The sequence below is a fragment of the Neovison vison genome, chromosome X (genome assembly GCF_020171115.1).
Source record: "Neovison vison isolate M4711 chromosome X, ASM_NN_V1, whole genome shotgun sequence".
Lineage (NCBI taxonomy): Eukaryota > Metazoa > Chordata > Mammalia > Carnivora > Mustelidae > Neogale > Neogale vison.
The window spans coordinates 75,111,268-75,130,909 of NC_058105.1; positions in this window are offsets into that span (position 1 = coordinate 75,111,268).

Genomic DNA, 19,642 nt, shown 5'->3' on the forward strand with positions numbered 1-19,642 from the left:
TTTTGTGAAATGCTTTTTCTGTATCATTTGAGAGCACCATGTGGTTCTTCTCTCTTCTCATATTAATTTGTTGTAACACATTGATTGATTTGCGAATGTTGAACCATCCTCGTAGCCCAGGGATGAATCCCACCTGGTCATGGTGGATAATCTTTTTTTTTTTCTTTTTCTTTTTATTTTTTTAAAGATTTTATTTATTTATCTGACAGAGAGAAATCACAAGTAGATGGAGAGGCAGGCAGAGAGCGAGAGAGAGGGAAGCAGGCTCCCTGAGGAGCAGAGAGCCCGATGCGGGACTCGATCCCAGGACCCCGAGATCATGACCTGAGCCGAAGGCAGCGGCTTAACCCACTGAGCCACCCAGGCGCCTCGGTGGATAATCTTTTTAATGTGCTGTTGGATCCGTTGGCTAGGATCCTTGTTGAGAATCTTAGCATCCATATTCATCAGTGATATTGGTCTGAAATTCTCCTTTCTGGTAGGGTCTTTGCCTGGTTTGGGGATCAGGGTAATGCTGGCTTCAAGAAAGAGTCTGGAAGTTTTCCTTCTGCTTCAATTTTTTGAAACAGCTTCAGGAGAATACATGTTATTTCTTCTTTGAAAGTTTGGTAGGATTCCCCAGGGAATCCGTCAGGTCTTGGGCTCTTGTTTTTTGGGAGGTTTTTGATCACTGCTTCAATCTCGTTACCATACATTGGTCTATTCAGGTTGTCAATTTCTTCCTGGTTCAATTTTGGGTGTTTATAGTTTTCTAGGAATGCATCCATTTCATGTAGGTTGCTTAGCTGATTGGCATATAACTGTTGATAATAACTTCTGATGATTGTTTCTACTTCCTTGGTGTTATTTGTGATCTCTCCCTTTTCATTCATAATTGTATTAATTTGGGCTTTCTCTATTTTCTTTTGGATTAGGGTGGCCAATGGTTTATCGATCTTATTGATTCTTTCAAAAAATCATCTTCTAGTTTCATTGATATATTGTACTGTATCTCTGTTTTCTACTTCATTGATCTCAGCTCTAATCTTGATGATTTCCCTTCTTATGTGTGGAGTTGGTTTTATTTGTTGTTGATTCTCCAGTTTTTTAAGGTGTAGAGACAGCTGCTGTGTTCTGGATTTTTCCATTTTTTGAGAGAGGCTTGGATGGCTATGTATTTCCCCCTTAGGACGCCTTTTGCTGCATCCCATTGGTTTTATTTGTTGTTGATTCTCCAGTTTTTTAAGGTGTAGAGACAGCTGCTGTGTTCTGGATTTTTCCATTTTTTGAGAGAGGCTTGGATGGCTATGTATTTCCCCCTTAGGACGCCTTTTGCTGCATCCCATAGGTTTTGAACTGACGTGTCTTCATTCTCATTGGTTTCATGAATCCTTTCAGTTCTTCTTTGATCTCCTGTTGATCCAAGCATTTTTAAGCAAGGTCGTCTTTATCTCCCAGGTGTTTGAATTCCTTCAGAACATTTCCTTATGACTGAGCTCCAGTTTCAAGGCATTGTGATCTGAGAATATGCAGGGAATAATCTCAGTCTTTTGGTATCAGTTGAGTCCTGATGTGTGACCCAGTATGTGGTCTATACTTGAGAAGGTTCCATGTGTACTTGAGAAGAATGAGTATTCTGTTGTTTTAGAGTGGAATGTTCTGTATATATTTATGAGGTCCCTTTATTAATTTTCTGCTTCGATGATCTGTCTATTTCTGAGAAAGGCGTGTTAAGATCTCCTACTATTAATGTATTCATATTGATATGTTCTTTATCTTGATTAACAGTTTTCTTGTGTAATTGGCTGCTCCCATATTGGGGGCATAGATATTTACAATTGTTAGATCATCTTGGTGTATAGTCCCTTTAAGAATGATGTATTGTCCTTCTGTATCTCTGACTACAATGTTTAGTTTAAAATCTAATTTATCTGATATGAGAATCACTACCCCGACCTTCTTTTGTGGCCCATTGGCATGAAAGATGCTTCTACAACACCTCACTTTCAGTCTGGGTGTATCTTTAGGTTCCAAATTGGTCTCTCGTAGACAACATATGGATGGGTCCTTTCGTTTTATCCAATCTGTAACCCTTTGTCATTTTATGGGTGCAGTAAGGCCATTCACATTGAAGGTGATTATTGATAGTTTGGTTTTTATTGATATCGTGTTACCTTTGAAGTCTTTCTTTCTGTAGATTATCTCTATATTTCTGTTCAATGCTATTCTTAGGATTTTTCCTCTTTTATAGAAGCCCCCCCCCTTAATATTTCCTGCAGTGTCAGCTTGGTGGTTGCATGGTCTTTTAAGCCTTGCAAGTCTTGGAAACTCTCTATCTCTCCATCCATTTTGAATGTCAGTCTTGCTGGATAAAGTATTCTTGGCTGCATGTTCTTTTCATTTAGTGCCCTGAATATATCTTGCTAGCCCTTTCTGGCTTACCAGGTCTCTGTGGACAGGTCTGACGTTATTCTGATGGGCTTCCCTCTGTAAGTAAGGAGCCTCTTTGTCTTAGCGGCTCTCAAGAGATTATACCTACTATTATCATTCCTCAATTTGACTATCAGATGTCGTGATTTTTTTTGGAATGTCTAATCTTGGGTGGAGACCTTTCATCCTCTAGTACATGAAGGCTGGTTCCACTCATGAGATTGGGAAAATTTTCATGAAGAACTTGTTCCACTATATCTTCTAGACTTCTTTCTTTCCCCTCCCCTTCAGGGATTCCAGTAATTCTGACGTTGGAATGTTTCATGGCATCATTTATTTCCTTGATTCTGTTTTCGTGGCTTCTAAGTTCTTTGTTCCAGGCTTCCTCCTGATCCTTTCTCTCTATCTGTTTATCCTCCAGATAACTAATTCTGTCTTCTGTCTCAGTTACCCTAGCTTTGAGAGAATTTAGATTAGATTGGAACTCATTGAGAGCATTGTGAAGCTCATCCCTGGTAGCTTTCAGCTCAGCCCTAACATTGTGAACATCCTGTCTGGTCGCTTTCAGTTCGGCCCTAATCAATTCTGTTTGGTCATCCATGGCTTTCTCCAACCTAGCTATTGCTGGGATAATTGTTAGCCTGAATTCTCCTTCGGACATATTGTCTATGTTGATAGCCATTAGCTCTGTTGATGAAGGTCCATCCTCTGTATTTTTCTTCTGTTGGGTATTTCTCCTCCTAGTCATTTTGGTGAGAGATGACTGAACAGATGTAGCTGGATGTATCAACTGTGGTGCAGTCAAGTTGCACCCTGGAACACTTCTGAGCAGCCAGGATTCCCCACCCATATGAGAGACAAAAGAAAAGAAAAGGAAGAGAGAGAGAGAGAGAGAGAGAGAGAGAGAGAGGAAAGAAAGGGAAGATGAAAGAGAAGTTTCAGCCCAAATGGACCTCAAGGTAAGATTTATAAAGTATACAATCAAAGACAGACAAACACAAAGACTGATAAAAGTGTATGAGAAGAGGAAAAAAAAAAAAAATATATATATATATATATATATGCAAATAAAGGAAGAACCTCATCAAAAAGAACCCAAAGCATAAGATTTATATACTATCAGGGGCGCCTGGGTGGCTCAGTGGGTTAAGCCGCTGCCTTCGGCTCGGGTCATGATCTCAGGGTCGTGGGATCGAGTCCCGCATCAGGCTCTCTGCTCAGCAGGGAGCCTGCTTCCTCCTCTCTCTCTCTCTGCCTGCCTCTCTGCCTACTTGTGATCTCTCTCTGTCAAATAAATAAATAAAATCTTAAAAAAAAAAGATTTATATACTATCAGGACAAACACAAAAGCACAGAAACACTGGTGGAAGAAAAAGATGGGAGAGTGCCTCAGTGTGGGTGAGGAAGGTTGTTTTGATTCCTCCTGGATGTATCTTGATATCTTTGTTAAATGACTCAACTTTCCTAATATAAAGGGGGATTAAAAATTGGTTTACCTATAGGGGTAGTATTGATTGGGGAAAAGGGTTTACTTTAAAGTGTAACTATATATGAATAGTAGAAAATAAAAATAAAAAGGAATAAACTAGACTAAACTAAACTAAAATTTTAAAAAAATCAAAAAATAGAAATGCAAAAGAAAAACACAGGTGTGTGTATCAAAAAGTTCAGGTTAGAAGGTTATTATGGAATTTGATGTACTGGACATCTCACTGTGATGGTAAATAGGTTAAAAAATTTATCTATTAAAAAAAAAGAACCACAATAGTGGGAACGAGTTAGAAATAAAAGTTGTCCTTTGAAGTAGTGGTGGTTGTTCTCTTGTAGTCTTTTTTTGTTTTTCTCCTTTCTTGGTTTGTTTTGTGGGGATGGGGCCTGTCATGTGGGCTTTCAGTCAATGATGTTCCCTGAGTTAAATCCCCCCGCCCCCCTCAAGGGGGTGGGCTCTAAGGAAACTGATTTTTTTCAGGCTTTCATTCTCTGGGGGTTTTTATGTCTGTTCACCTTTTTTTTTTTTTTTTCTCTCACCTTAACGGCTTTTGATGCTTTTTGTAGTTTTAGAGGAAAACAAACTGCATCCTGGCCTCCCTCTCAGAGAGAAGACTCATTCTGGCTGCAGAACCAAAATAAGTTCCCAATTGGCCGCTGGCAGAGCAGGTTCCAAGTCGCAGTCCCTGGGGACTCAGGATCTTTTGCTTGTACCCTAAACCGTGGCAGCGGCAGCTGTCTGGGCAGCTCCAGATTGCCAGAGAGGTTCCAAGCAGTGATCGCACACTGAGATTTTTCCGCTGGCCGGGGCTGGGAGTGCCTGTTTTTTCTGGGTCTAAGAGCGTCTGGCTTGCGCACACCAATTTCAGGGGAGACTGTGGGTTGCACACGCTTTTCAGGCTCTGAGAACGGGGCGCAGGTCCGAAAGCACGAGGCTGAGCCTTTGGGCACCTCTTTCAGGGGAGAATATGGGGCGCACATCTTAGGCTCTGAAACAATGTCGCGGGTCACAGAACGCCGGTTGGGCCTTTGTGTACCTCTTTCAAGGGAGAATGAGGGGCGCGTATCTCAGGCTGTATAGCAGGGCTTGCACATTCTGTCCTCTGGTGAGGCACCCAGCCCCTCACAGGAGCCAGACCCCACACGTTCTCAGGCGCGCTGGTGGCTTAGTGACCAAGACCTGGTTTCTCTGCTGCACTCTCTCTGGCTCAGTGCCAGGGGAGTCTGTCCTGGGACCGGGGACTGAAGCCCCTGTCCCTAGCCACCCTGATTCCCACAATTTCCCACCCCCCCCGCATTCTTTTGCTCTTTTGAAGTGCTTTCAACCAGTCTCCAAGTTAATGCTGGTCCCCAGATGCAGGGCACTCTCGCTCGTATTAGGGGTATTACTTTCCAACCGGTCGCCTCTGGTGGCTCCCTCCCCCTTTTGTTTATCTTCCAATATCAGTTCGCCATTCCCACTCCGCTTTACCTGCCCACTGGCGTCTTCTGTCCCTGTAGAGATCCAGAAGTGTATAATTCTGATCTCAGGCTTATTTCCTGGGTGATTGGAGTTCTTTGGTTGGTAATTGGCTCACTTTAGGGTACAGGTTTAAAAGGCACCCCTCCTACTTCCCCGCCATCTTGTCCTCCCCTCATTTTATTTTTAATATAGTTGTCTATTTTTATCATTTGTCATTGGCAATTTAAAAAATCAAAAAATCTACAAAACTGAAGGAATGTAGTGGTGACTTGCTCTTCCCCCACTACATATCCAAATTTTCAGAGATAAGCACTCCAATTCTCTTAGCTTTTCCTTGTGGTATTTGTCTCCGCATCTCTCCCACAAGTTACTTATTTTGACAGTTCTTCATGTAATTGTTTTAGGCATATTGGTTTCCAACTACGGGTGATATAAGACTGAGCTTTCATTTTCCTGCCCCACACCACAAATGTGTACACTTTCTTATTCTCCATCATCCAAATATAGTTATATTGTAAGTTTGCCTCTATCAATAATTATTACTTAATTTTATGACTATGTAAATGTTATTCAGCTGAACTATGTTGTTTGCAATGAGCATTTTTTTCCTTTCTTGTTCAACTCTCTCCTTTTTAAAGTAATAATTGCCTAGTTTTCCCCTTTGTTTGGTTTTGTAAATACTTAGTCCTAGACTATTATTTATGTAAAATTACTCTTAGGTATTCTTTTAATTTCATTTTTTTAGACTCATCTCTTTTTTAAAAATAACTTCATTAATTTAAAATTTTAAAGTTCTTGATCCTTCATTATAAGTTTGCCTTTTCTTTTTCTTTTTTTTATTGTGTTATATTAGTCACCATACAGTACATCATTAGTTTTTGATGTAGTTTTCCATGATTCATTGTGTATAACACCCAATGTTCCATGCAATACATGCTCTCCTTAATACCCATCACCAGGCTCACCCATCCCCCCATTCCCCTCCCTTCTAAAACCCTCAATTTATTTCACAGAGTCCACAGTATCTCATGGTTCATCTCCCACTCTGATTTCTCCCCCTTCATTTTTCCCTTCTCCTAATGCCCTCCATACTATTCCTTATGGTCCTCAAATAAGTGAAACCATATGATAATTGACTTTTTCTGCTTGACTTATTTCACTTAGCATAATCTCCTCCAGTTCCATCCATGTTGATGCAAATGTTGGATATTCATGCTTTCTGATGGCTGAGAAATATTTCATTGTGTATGTGTGCCATGTCTTATTTATCCATTTATCTGTTGAAAGGGATCTTGTCTTTCCACATTTTGGCTATTGTGGACATTACTGCTATGGACATTGGGGTGCATATACACCTTCTTTTCACTATATCTGTATCTTTGTGTAAAAACCCAGTAGTGCAATTGCTGGGTCATAGGGGAGCTATATTTTTAATTTTTTGAGGAACCTTCACACTGTTTGCAAAAGTGGCTACTTTTGTCTTTATTCCCACTTCTTGAGGTAAAGGTTTCATCAGTTCTGTAACCATTTGAATTTTCTCTACTGTGAACTGTGTTGCTTCCTGTTCTCCTGCATCTGTTGGCGTAACATTCAGTTGCATCAATCTGATAATTTTGTTACCAACTTATCCATTCATAATTTGGCTCCTCATGTGTGGCTTCTATTATTTTTTTCTCATCATTTTCTTTTACTTGTAGGTTTTAACTGTGTGTGTATGTGTGTGTGTGTGTGTATGTTTACTTTGCTACTACTTCTATTATTTTTGGTGGGATTATAGTTGAATCAAAGTGTGCACCTAAATATGTTCAGTCTATGATCTTTGACTAAAGGCTTGCTGCCTATTTTCTAAATACGACTATAAATACTTTCCTGATTATTTGAGTTCAACAATTCCCAACTAGTCAAATTTTTCTCTATTTAAGTAAGGAGGAACTTGTTTTTGTTGTTGACAAATAAGAATCTTGACTGATACATGAATTCTTGCATTTTTACATCTATCAATGCACATCATTTTATGATAAGTAAATTTTCATTTCCTACCATCAGGGTTTAAATTCGAAGACTGCAATATCTAAAAGTTTAGATGGCACTAAATAATGTGTTTGTGCATGTTTACATAATTATCTTTCTGTTTACTGAGTTTAACCACAAACGTTTTCTAAATGGTGTTTAAAGGAATATTCTCCAATTTCCTTTTCCTTTTCTCATCATTGCTCAATGGTTAAACAAATTAGCAATAGAAATGTTTGACATAGGTGATCAAGATTTTAGAAAGCCTTTAAACTAACAATAATTATTATCACAAAAACAATAAAATAGGTAACTACTTCATACTATTGACTTAATTTAATAATTAAGCATAATAAGACAAGAAAAACTACTAAGGACATGTTAAAATTATTTTTATATAATTTTGTTAAATTTATAGCAAAGGTGTTTGAATAAATAGCAATTGTCAAACATCTATCTTATGTGAGCTCAAGAATTATAACAATCAGTGGGTCCAGCTGTGACAGATCTGTATTACACAATAGAATATGAATTAAAAAAATCCACTGTTTTTATCCTCATGTCATTGAAATAATGTTACAAAGTCATTATCAACCCCATACATATCAAGAAATTTTATTAATAGTAATAATATGGCTAACCCAGAAGACAATGAGCTGTCTTTCAGTTTATTTTTCTTATTTGAGAATGAATGATTTCAGCAATTGCAAATTCTTTTTAGAAGAAGATTAAGACATGACTGGGGATAGAAATGGTGAAAATTAATCTCTATAATGTCTATAAGTCCACTTCCCATATAACTACCTACAACAATGCACACAGAGCCTTAAGACAAGTCCCCTATGCTGTGTAAAAGGTTTTTAATTTGATAGTACTAATATTTTATTTTTTATTTTTTAAAATTTATTTTTTATTTATTTTCAGCAAAATAGTATTCATTATTTTTGCACCACACCCAGTGCTCCATGCAATCCGTGCCCTCTATAATACCCACCACCTGGTACCCCAACCTCCCAACCCCCGCCCCTTCAAAGCCCTCAGATTGTTTTTCAGAGTCCATAGTCTCTTATGGTTCACCTCCCCTTCCAATTTCCTCCAACTTCTTTCTCCTCTCTATCTCCCAATGTCCTCCATGCTATTTGTTATGCTCCACAAATAAGTGAAACCATATAATAATTGACTCTCTCTGCTTGACTGATTTTACTCAGCATAATCTCTTCCAGTCCCGTCCATGTTGCTATAAATTTTGGTATTCAACCTTTCTGATGGAGGCATAATACTCCATAGTGTATATGGACATTTTCCTTATCCATTCGTCCATTGAAGGGCATCTTGGTTCTTTCCACGGTTGGGCGACCGTGGCCATTGCTGCTATAAACATTGGGGTACAGAAGGCATTCTTTTCACTACATCTGTATCTTTGGGGTAAATACCCAGTGGTGCAATTGCAGGGTCACAGGGAAGCTCTATTTTTAATTTCTTGAGGAATCTTCACACTGTTCTCCAAAGAGGCTGAACCAACTTGCATTCCCACCAACAGTGTAAGAGGGTTGCCCTTTCTCCACATCCCCTCCAACACATGTTGTTTACTGTCTTGCTAATTTTGGCCATTCTAACTGGTGTAAGGTGATTTTAATTTGTATTAAATTTGTGATTTTAATTTGTATCTCCCTGATGGCTAGTGATGATGAACATTTTTTCATGTGTCTGAGAGCTATTTTTATGTCTTCATTGGAGAAGTCTCTGTTCATATCTTCTGCCCATTTTTTGATAGGATTGTCTGTCTTGTGTGTGTGGAGTTTGAGGAGTTCTTTATAGATCCTGGATATCAACCCTTTGTCTGTACTGTCATTTGCAAATATCTTCTCCCATTCCGTGGGTTGTCTCTTTGTTTTCTTGACTGTTTCCTTTGCTGTGCAGAAGCTTTTGATTTATTCCCTGCACATTCTCAGATCACAATACTTCAAAACTGGAGCTCAATCACAAGGAAAAGTTCAGAAGGAACTCAAACACCTGGAAGCTAAAGACCACCATGCTTAAGAATGCTTGGAACAACCAGGAGATCAAAGAAGAACTGAAACAATTCATGGAAACCAATGAGAATGAAGACACTTTGGTCCAAAACCTACAGCCATCCAAGCATCACTCAAAAAAGAAAAAAAAAAAAAAAAAAAAAGGAAAAATCCTAAACACAGCAGCTGTCTCTACACATTAAAGAACTGGAGAATCAACAACAAATCAAACCAACTCCACACATAAGTAAGGAAATCATCAAGATTAGAGCTGAGATCAATGAGTTAGAAACCAGAGATACAGTAGAACGTATCAATGAAACTAGAAGACGGTTTTTTGAAAGAATCAATAAGATCGATAAACCACTGGCCACACTAATCCAAAAGAAAGAGAGAAAGCTCAAATTCATAAAATTATGAATGAAAAGGGAGAGATCACAATGAACACCAAGGAAGTAGAAACAATCAACAGAAGTTATTATCAACAGTTATATGCCAATCAGCTAAGCAACCTAGATGAAATGGATGCATTCCTGGAAAACAATAAACTCCCAAAATTGGAAGAAATTGACAACCTGAATAGACTGATATCTAGTAACGAGATTGGAGCAGTGATCAAAAACCTCCCAAAAAACAAGAGCCCAGGACCTGATGGATTCCCTGGGGAATCCTACCAAACTTTCAAAGAAGAAATAACAGCTTCTCCTGAAGCTGTTTCAAAACATTGAAGCAGAAGGAAAACTTCCAGACTTTTTCTTGAAGCCAGCATTACCTTGATCACCAAACCAGGCAAAGACCCTACCAAAAAGGAGATTTTCAGACCAATATCACTGATGAATATGGATGCTAAGATTCTCAACAAGATCCTAGCCAACAGGATCCAACAGCACATTAAAAAGATTATCCACCGGGACGCCTGGGTGGCTCAGTTGGTTAAGCAGCTGCCTTCGGCTCAGGTCATGATCCCAGTGTCCTGGGATTGAGTCCCACATCGGGCTCCTTGCTCGGCAGGGAGCCTGCTTCTCCCTCTGCCTCTGCCTGCCTCTCTGCCTGCCTCTCTCTCTGCCTGTGCTCGCTCTCTCTCTCTCTCTCTGACAAATAAATAAATAAAATCTTTAAAAAAAAAAAAAAAAGATTATCTACCATGACCAGGTGGGATTCATCCCTGGGCTACAAGGATGGTTCAACATTCACAAATCAATCAATGTGATAGAACAAAGTAATAATGAAGAGAGAAGAACCACATGGTCCTCTCAATTGATGTAGAAAATGCATTTCACAAAATCCAGCATCCGTTTCTGATTAAAACGCTTCAAAGTATAGAGATAGAGGGAACATTCCTGAGCTTCATCAAATCTATCTATGAAAGACCCTCAGAAAATATCATCCTCAATGGGAAAAACATTGCAGCCTTCCCGTTGAGATCAGGAACATGACAAGAATGCCCACTCTCACCACTCTTGTTCAACATAGTATTAGAAGTCCTAGCAACAGCAATCAGACAACAAAGAGAAACAAAATGTATAAAAATTGGTAATGAAGAAGTCAAACTCTCTCTCTTCACAGATGACATGATTCATTTTTTTTATTTTTTTTATTTTTTATAAATATATAATATATTTTTATCCCCAAGGGTACAGGTCTGTGAATCGCCAGGTTTACACACTTCACAGCACTCACCAAAGCACATACCCTCTCCAATGTCCATAACCCCACCCCCCTTCTCCCAACCTCCCTCCCCCCAGCAACCCTCAGGTTGTTTTGTGAGATTAAGAGTCACTTATGGTTTGTCTTATAATTCTTTATATGGAAAACCCAAAAGACTCCACCCCCAAACTACTAGAACTCATACAGCAATTCAGCAACGTGGCAGGATACAAAGTCAATGTACAGAAACCAGTGGCTTTTTATACACTAATAATGAAAATACAGAAAGGGAAATTAGAGAATTGATTCTATTTACTATAGTACCAAGAACCATAAGATACCTGGGAATAAACCTAACTAAAGAGGTAAAGGATCTATACTGAAGGAACTACAGAACACTCATGAAAGAAATTGAAGAAGACACAGAAAGATGGAAGACCATTCCATGCTCTTAGATCGGAAGAATAAACATTGTTAAAATGTCTATACTGCCTAGAGCAATCTATACTTTTAATGCCATTCCAATCAAAATTCCACCGGTATTCTTCAAAAAGCTGGAACAAATAATCCAAAAATTTGTATGGAATCAGAAGAGACACCGAATCGCTAAGGAAATGTTGAAAAACAAAAATAAAGCTGGGGGCATCATGTTACCTGATTTCAAGCTTTACTACAAAGCTGTGATCACCAATACAGCATGGTACTGGCATAAAAACAGACACATAGACCAGTGGAACAGAGTAGTGACCCCAGATATGGACCCTCAACTCTATGGTCAAATCATTTTTGACAAAATAGGAAAAAATATACAGTGGAAAAAAGACAGTCTCTTCAATAAATGGTGCTGGGAAAACTGGGCAGCTGTATGTAGAAGAATGCAACTCGACCATTCTCTTACACTGTACACAAAGATCAACTTAAAATGGATAAAAGACCTCAACGTGAGACAGGAATCCATCAGAATCCTAGAGGAGATCATAGGCAGTAATCTCTTTGATATCAGCCACAGCAACTTTTTTCAAGATATGACTCCAAAGGCAAAGGAAACAAAGTGAAAATGAAATTTTGGGACTTAATCAAAATCAAAAGCTTCTGCACAGCTAATAGTTTATTTTTGTTTTTATTTCCCTTGCATCAGGAGACATCTCTAGAAAAGTACTTCTATGGCTGATGTCAGAGATATTACTGCCTGTGTTTTCTTTTAAGATTTTTATGACTTCCGGTCTCACATTTGGGTTCTTCATCCATTCTGAATTTATTTTTGTGTATGGTGTAAGGAAGTGGTCCAGTTTCATTCTTTTCCATGTATGTGTCCAGTTTTCCAAAACATCAATTATTGAAGACTGTCTTTTTCCTGTGGCATATTCTTGCCTCCTTAGTTTAAGATTACATGACCACATATTTATGCACTTATTTTTGTTTTTTCTATTCTGTTCTATTTATCTACATATGTATTTTTGTGCTAGTACCATACTGTTTTTTTTTTATTTTTTATTTTTATTTTTTTTTCAATTTATTTATTTTCAGAAAAACATTATTCATTATTTTTTCACCACACCCAGTTCTCCATGCAAGCCGTGCCCTCTATAATACACACCACCTGGTACCCCAACCTCCCACCACCCCCAACTTCAAACCCCTCAGATTGTTTTTCATAGTCCATAGTCTCTCATGGTTCACCTCCCCTTCCAATTTTTTTAATTTAAATTCAATTAGCCAAGGTATCATTAGTTTTTGATACAATGCTCAATGATTAATTAGTTGAGTATAACACCATACTGTTTTGATTGCTACAACTTTGTAATGTAACTTGAAATCTGGAATAGTATTATCTCCAGTTTTGCTTTTCTTTTCAAGAGTGCTTTGATTATTTAAAGTCTTTTGTGATTCCACAAAAATTTTAGGATTGTTCTGTTTCTGTAAAAAATGTATTTTGATAGATATTTCATTAAATCTATAGATGACTTTGGGCTGTATGGATATTTTAACAATGTTTGTTCTTCCAATCTGTGAGTATGAAATATCTTTTCATTTGTCTGGACCACCTTAAATTTCTTTTATCCAAATATTATAGTTTTCAGGATACAGGGCTTCCATCTTGCTTGAATTTATTCCTAGATATCTTATTATCTTTGGTGCAATTTTAAGTGGTGAAATTTTTTAATATTATTTTTTTCTGCTTCATTTTTGGTGTATAGAAATGCAACAGATTTTGGTACATTGATTTTGTATCCTGTAACAGTTATATTCATTTTTTGTGGAGACTTTAGGGTATTATTCAACTATATAAAAGAAAGAAATCTTACCATTTTCAACAACCTGGATTGAGGTAGGAATTATAATGCTAAGTAAAATAAGTTAATCAGAGAAAGAAAAATACCGTATGATTTAATTCATAAGAAACTCGTAAGATAAAATACTAAAAAAGCAAAGTGAATGGGCGCAGAGTCAAGAAACAAACTCTTAATTAAAAAGAACACACTGGGGGGGACAAGATGGCGGGGTAGTAGGAAGAGGCGTCTTTTCAGCCAGTACCACAAAGTGAGCTGATTACCTACCAAAGAACTCCAATCACCCATGAAATCAGCCTGAGATCAGAATTATACACGTGTGGATCTCTACAGGGGCAGAAGACGCCAGTGAGCAGGTAAAGCAGAATGGGAACTGCGGACTGATATCGGAAGATAAACAAAAGGGGGAGGGAGCCACCAGTGGCGCCCGGTGGGAAAGTAATACCCCAATCCGAGTGAGAGCGCCCTGCGTCTGGGGACCAGCAGTAACTCGGAGACTGGTTGAAAGCACTCCAAAAGAGCAAAGGATCGTGGGGGGAAATTGTGGTAATCAGGGTGGCTAGGGAGAGGGGCTTAAGTCCCCGGTCCCAGACGGCCTCCCCGGCGCGGAGGCAGAGAGAGTGCGGCGGAGAAACAGCTCCTGGTCCCTAAGCCGCCAGCGCGCCCCAGAGCGCGTGGGTTCCGGCTCCTGTGAGGGGATGGGAGCCGCGCCGGTCTGCGGAACGCGCGCTAGCCCTACCACAAAGCTTGAGATGCGCGCGCATGTCCCTCAAGCTCCCCTGAGTTACTGAGGCCCCGCCGGCGCTCCTTGACCCGCGCCATTGTTTCAAAGCCAAAGCCATGCGCGCAAAACTCTTCCCTGGACAGAGGCGGGCAAAAGCCCAGCCTGGGGCTCACGGACCCGCACCCCGTTCTCAGTGCCCCAGAGGCGCGCCCAACCCACAGCCACCTCTGAAAAGAGGTGCGCGCAAGCCGGGCACTCCCAGCCCGGGCCGGCGGCAAAATCTCAGCGTGGGATCGCTGCTTGGAACCTCTCTGGCGGTCGGGAGCTCCCAGACAGCCGCCACTGCCTTGGCTTTGGGGACGAACAAAAGATCCTGCGCCCCCAAGGTCTGCACCTTGGAACCTGCTCTGCCAGTGGCCAAGGGGGAATTTATTCAGCTTCTGCACCCACACTGAGGCTTCTCTCTGAGACAGAGATCAGGGTGCGGTTTGATTTCTTCTAATACTACAAAAACCATCAAAGGCGGTCAAGGTGAGAGGGAAAAAAAGTGAACAAGCAAAAAAACCGCCAGAGAACAAAAGCCTGAAAAAAAAACAGTTTCCCCAGACCCACCCCCTTGAGGGGGGCGGGGGGACTCAACTCAGGAAACATCGACTGACAACCCACGTGGCAGGCCCCTCCCCCAGAAAACAAAGAAAGAAAAAAAAAAGGACTACAAGAGAACCACCACTACTTCATAGGAAAGCTTGTATTGTTCACTCGTTTCCACTATTCCGGTTCATATATATTTTTTTTACACATAGGTAATTTTTTTAACCTATTTACCATCACAGCGAGCTGTACAGTACATCAAATTCCATAATACCTTTCTAACCTGAACGTTTTGATACATACACCTATGTTTTTCTTTTGCATTTTTATTTTTTGAATTCCCTTTTTTAAAAAAAAAATTTAGTTTAGTTTAGTCTAGTATATTCCTTTTTATTTTTATCCTCTAATATTCATATAGAGTTAACTTCAAAGTAATCCCCTTTCCCCAATCAATACTACCCCTATAGGTAAACCAATTTTTAATCCCCTTTATCTTAGGAAAGTTGAGTCCTTTAACAAAGACATCAAGATACATCCAGGAAGAATCAAAACAACCTTCCTCGCACACACTGAGAATTTATAAGAACTCTCCCATCTTCTTCCACCAGTGTTTCTGTGTTTTCTGTGTTTGTCCTGATAGCATATAAATTTTACACTTGTGGTTCTTTTTGACGAGGTTCTTTCTTTATTTGCATATATATATATATTTTTCTTTTTTTCTCTTGCCATATAATTGTATCAGTCTTTTTATCTCTTTTTGTTTGTCTACTTCATAAATCTTACCTTGGGACCCATCTGGGCTGAACCTTCTCTTTCATCTTCCCTTTCTTTCCTCTCTCTCTCTCTCTCTCTTTTCTTTTTTGTTTTTCTTTTTCTTCTTTTCCTCTTTTTCTTTTCTTTTGTCTCTCGTTTGGGTGGGGAATCCTGATTGCTCAGAAGTGTTCCAGGGTGCACCTTGACTGCACCAGAGTTTATAAATCCAGCTACAATTGTTCAGTCTTCTCCCACCAAAATGACTAGGAGGAGGAATGCCCAACAGAAGAAAAATACAGAGGATGGACCTTCTGCAACAGAGCTAATGGCTATCAACATAGACAATATGTCGGAAAGAGAATTCAGGCTAATAATTATCCAGGCAATAGCTAGGTTGGAGAAAGCCATGGATGACCAAACAGAATTGATTAGGGCCGAACTGAAAGCGACCAGACAGGATGTTCACAATGTTAGGGCGGAGCTTAAAGCTACCAGGGAGGAGGTCCACAATGCTCTCACTGAGTTCCAATCTAATCTAAACTCTCTCAAAGCTAGGGTAACTGAGACAGAAGATAGAATTAGTGATCTGGAAGACAAACAGATAGAGAGAAAGGATCAGGAGGAAGCCTGGAACAAACAGCTTAGATCCCACGAAAGCAGGATCAGGGAAATAAATGATGCCATGAAGCGTTCCAACGTCAGAATTATTGGAATCCCTGAAGGGGAGGAGAAAGAAAGAAGTCTAGAAGATATCGTGGAACAAGTCCTTCATGAAAACTTTCCGAATCTCGCGAATGAAACCAGCGTTCATGTACTAGAGGCTGAACGGTCTCCACCCAAGATTATACATTCCAAAAAAACACCACGACACCTGATAGTCAAATTGAGGAATTATAATTGTAGGTATAATCTCTTGAAAGGCGCCAGGGCAAAGAGGCTCCTTACTTACAGAGGGAAGCCCATCAGAATAACGTCAGACTTATCCACAGAGACCTGGCAAGCCAGAAGAGGCTGGCAAGATATATTCAGGGCACTAAATGAGAAGAACAGGCAGCCAAGAATACTTTATCCAGCAAGACTGACATTCAAAATGGATGGGGAGATAAAGAGTTTCCAAGACCGGCAAGGCTTAAAAGACTATGCAACCACCAAGCCGATACTGCAGGAAATATTAAGGGGGGTTCTATAAAAGAGGAAAAATCCCAAGTATAGCATTGAACAGAAATATAGAGACAGTCTACAGAAAGAAAGACTTCAAAGGTAGCTCGATGTCAATAAAAACGTATCTATCAATAATCACTCTCAATGTGAATGGCCTAAATGCACCCATAAAACGGCACAGGGTTGCAGATTGGATAAAACGACAGGACCCATCCATATGCTGTCTACAAGAGACCCATTTTGAACCTAAAGATACACGCAGACTGAAAGTGAAGGGGTGGAGAAATATCTTTCATGCCAATGGGACTCAAAAGAAGGCTGGGGTAGCAATTCTCATATCAGATAAATTAGACTTCAAACTAAAGACTGTAGTCAGAGATACAGAAGGACACTACATAATCCTTAAAGGGACTATCCACCAAGATGATCTAACAATTGAAAATATCTATGCTCCCAATATGGGAGCAGCCCATACTTAAGAAAACTGTTAATCAAGATAAAGAGTCATATTGATATGAATACACTAATCGTAGGAGATCTTAACACGCCTCTTTCAGAATTAGACAGATCATCGAAGCAGAAAATCAATAAAGAAACAAGAGCATTGAATGACACATTGGACCAGATGGACCTCATAGATATATACAGAACATTCCACCCTAAAACAGCAGAATACTCATTCTTCTCAAGTGCACATGGAACCTTCTCCAGAATAGACCACATACTGGGTCACAAATCAGGACTCAGCCGATACCAAAAGACTGAGATGATTCCCTGCATATTCGCAGATCACAATGCTTTGAAACTGGAGCTCAATCACAAGGAAAAGTTCCGAAGGAACTCAAACACCTGGAAGCTAAAGACCACCATGCTTAAGAATGCTTGGATCAACCAGGAGATCAAGGAAGAACTGAAACAATTCATGGAAACCAATGAGAATGAAGACACTTCAGTCCAAAACCTATGGGATACAGTAAAGGCGGTCCTAAGGGGAAAATATATAGCCATCCAAGCCTTTCTCAAAAAAATGGAAAAATCCAGAACACAAAAGCTGTCTCTACACCTTAAAGAACTGGAGAATCAACAGCAAATCAAACCAACTCCACATATAAGAAGGGAAATCATCAAGAGTAGAGCTGAGATCAATGAGGTAGAAACCAGAGATACAGTAGAACGTATCAATGAAACTAGAAGCTGGTTTTTTGAAAGAATCAATAAGATCGATAAACCATTGGCAACACTAATCCAAAAGAAAAGAGAGAAAGCCCAAATTCATAAAATTATGAATGAAAAGGGAGAGACCACAACGAACATCAAGGAAGTAGAAACAATCATCAGAAGTTATTATCAACAGTTATATGCCAATAAGCTAAGCAACCTAGATGAAATGGATGCATTCCAGGAAAACTATAAACTCCCAAAATTGAACCAGGAAGAAATCGACAACCTGAATAGACTGAAATCTAGTGACGAGACTGAAGCAATGATCAAAAACCTCCCAAAAAACAAGAGCCCAGGACCTGACGGATTCCCTGGGGAATCCTACCAAACTTTCAAAGAAGAAATAACATGTATTCTCCTGAAGCTGTTTCAAAAAATTGAAGCAGAAGGAAAACTTCGAGACTCTTTCTTGAAGCCAGCATTACCCTGATCCCCAAACCAGGCAAAGACCCTACCAGAAAGGAGAATTTTAGACCAATATCACTGATGAATATGGATGCTAAGATTCTCAACAAGATCCTAGCCAACAGGATCCAACAGCACATTAAAACGATTATCCACCATGAGCAGGTGGGATTCATCCCTGGGCTACAAGGATGGTTCAACATTGACAAATCAATCAATATGATAGAACAAATCAATAATAGAAGAGAGAAGAACAACACGGTCCTGTTAATTGATGCAGAAAAAGCATTTGACAAAATCCAGCATCCATTCCTGATTAAAACACTTCAAAGTATAGGGATAGAGGGAACATTCCTGAACTTCATCAAATCTATCTATGAAAGACCCACAGCAAATATCATCCTCAATGGTAAAAAGCTTGCAGCCTTCCCATTGAGATCAGGAACATGACAAGGATGCCCACTCTCACCACTCTTGTTCAACATAGTATTAGAAGTCCTAGCAACAGCAATCAGACAACAAAGAGAAATAAAAGGTATTCAACTTGGCAATGAAGAAGTCAAACTCTCTCTCTTCACAGAAGACATGATTCTTTAAATGGAAAACCCAAAATGCTCCACCCCCAAACTACTGGAACTCAAACAGCAATTCAGTAATGTGGCAAGATACAAAGTCAATGTACAGAAATCAATGGCTTTCTTATACACTAAGAATGCAAATACATAAAGGGAAATTAGAGAATTGATTCCATTTACTATAGCACCTGGAAGCATAAGATACCTGGGAATAAACCTAACTGAAGAGGTAAAGTATCTCTACTCAAGGAACTATAGAACACTCATGAAAGAAATTGAAGACACTAAAAGATGGAAGACCATTCCATGCTCTTGGATCGGAAGAAGAAACATTGTTAAAATGTCTATACTGCCTAGAGAAATCTATACTTTTAATTCCATTACAATCAAAATTCCACCAGTATGCTTCAAAGAGCTGGAGCAAATAATCCAGAAATTTATATGGAACTGGAAGAGACCCCTAATCATTAAGGAATTGTTGAAAAACAAAAATAAAACTGGTGTCATCACGATTCCTGATTTCAAGCTTTGCTACAAAGCTGAGATCACCAAAACAGCATGGTACTGGCATAAAAACAGACACATAGACCAGTGGAACAGAGTAGAGAGCCCAGATATGGACCCTCAACTATATGGTCAAATAATCTTCAACAAAAGAGGAAAAAATATACAGTGGTAAAAAGACAGTGTCTTCAATAAATGGTGCTTGGAAAACTGGACAGCTATATGTAGAAGAATGAAACTCGACAATCTCTTACACCATACACAAAGATAAACTCCAAATGAATAAAAGACCTCAGTGTGAGACAAGAATCCATCAGAATCCTAGAGGAGAAATCAGCAGTAACTTCTTCGATATCAGGCACAGCAACTTCTTTCAAGATGTGTCTCCA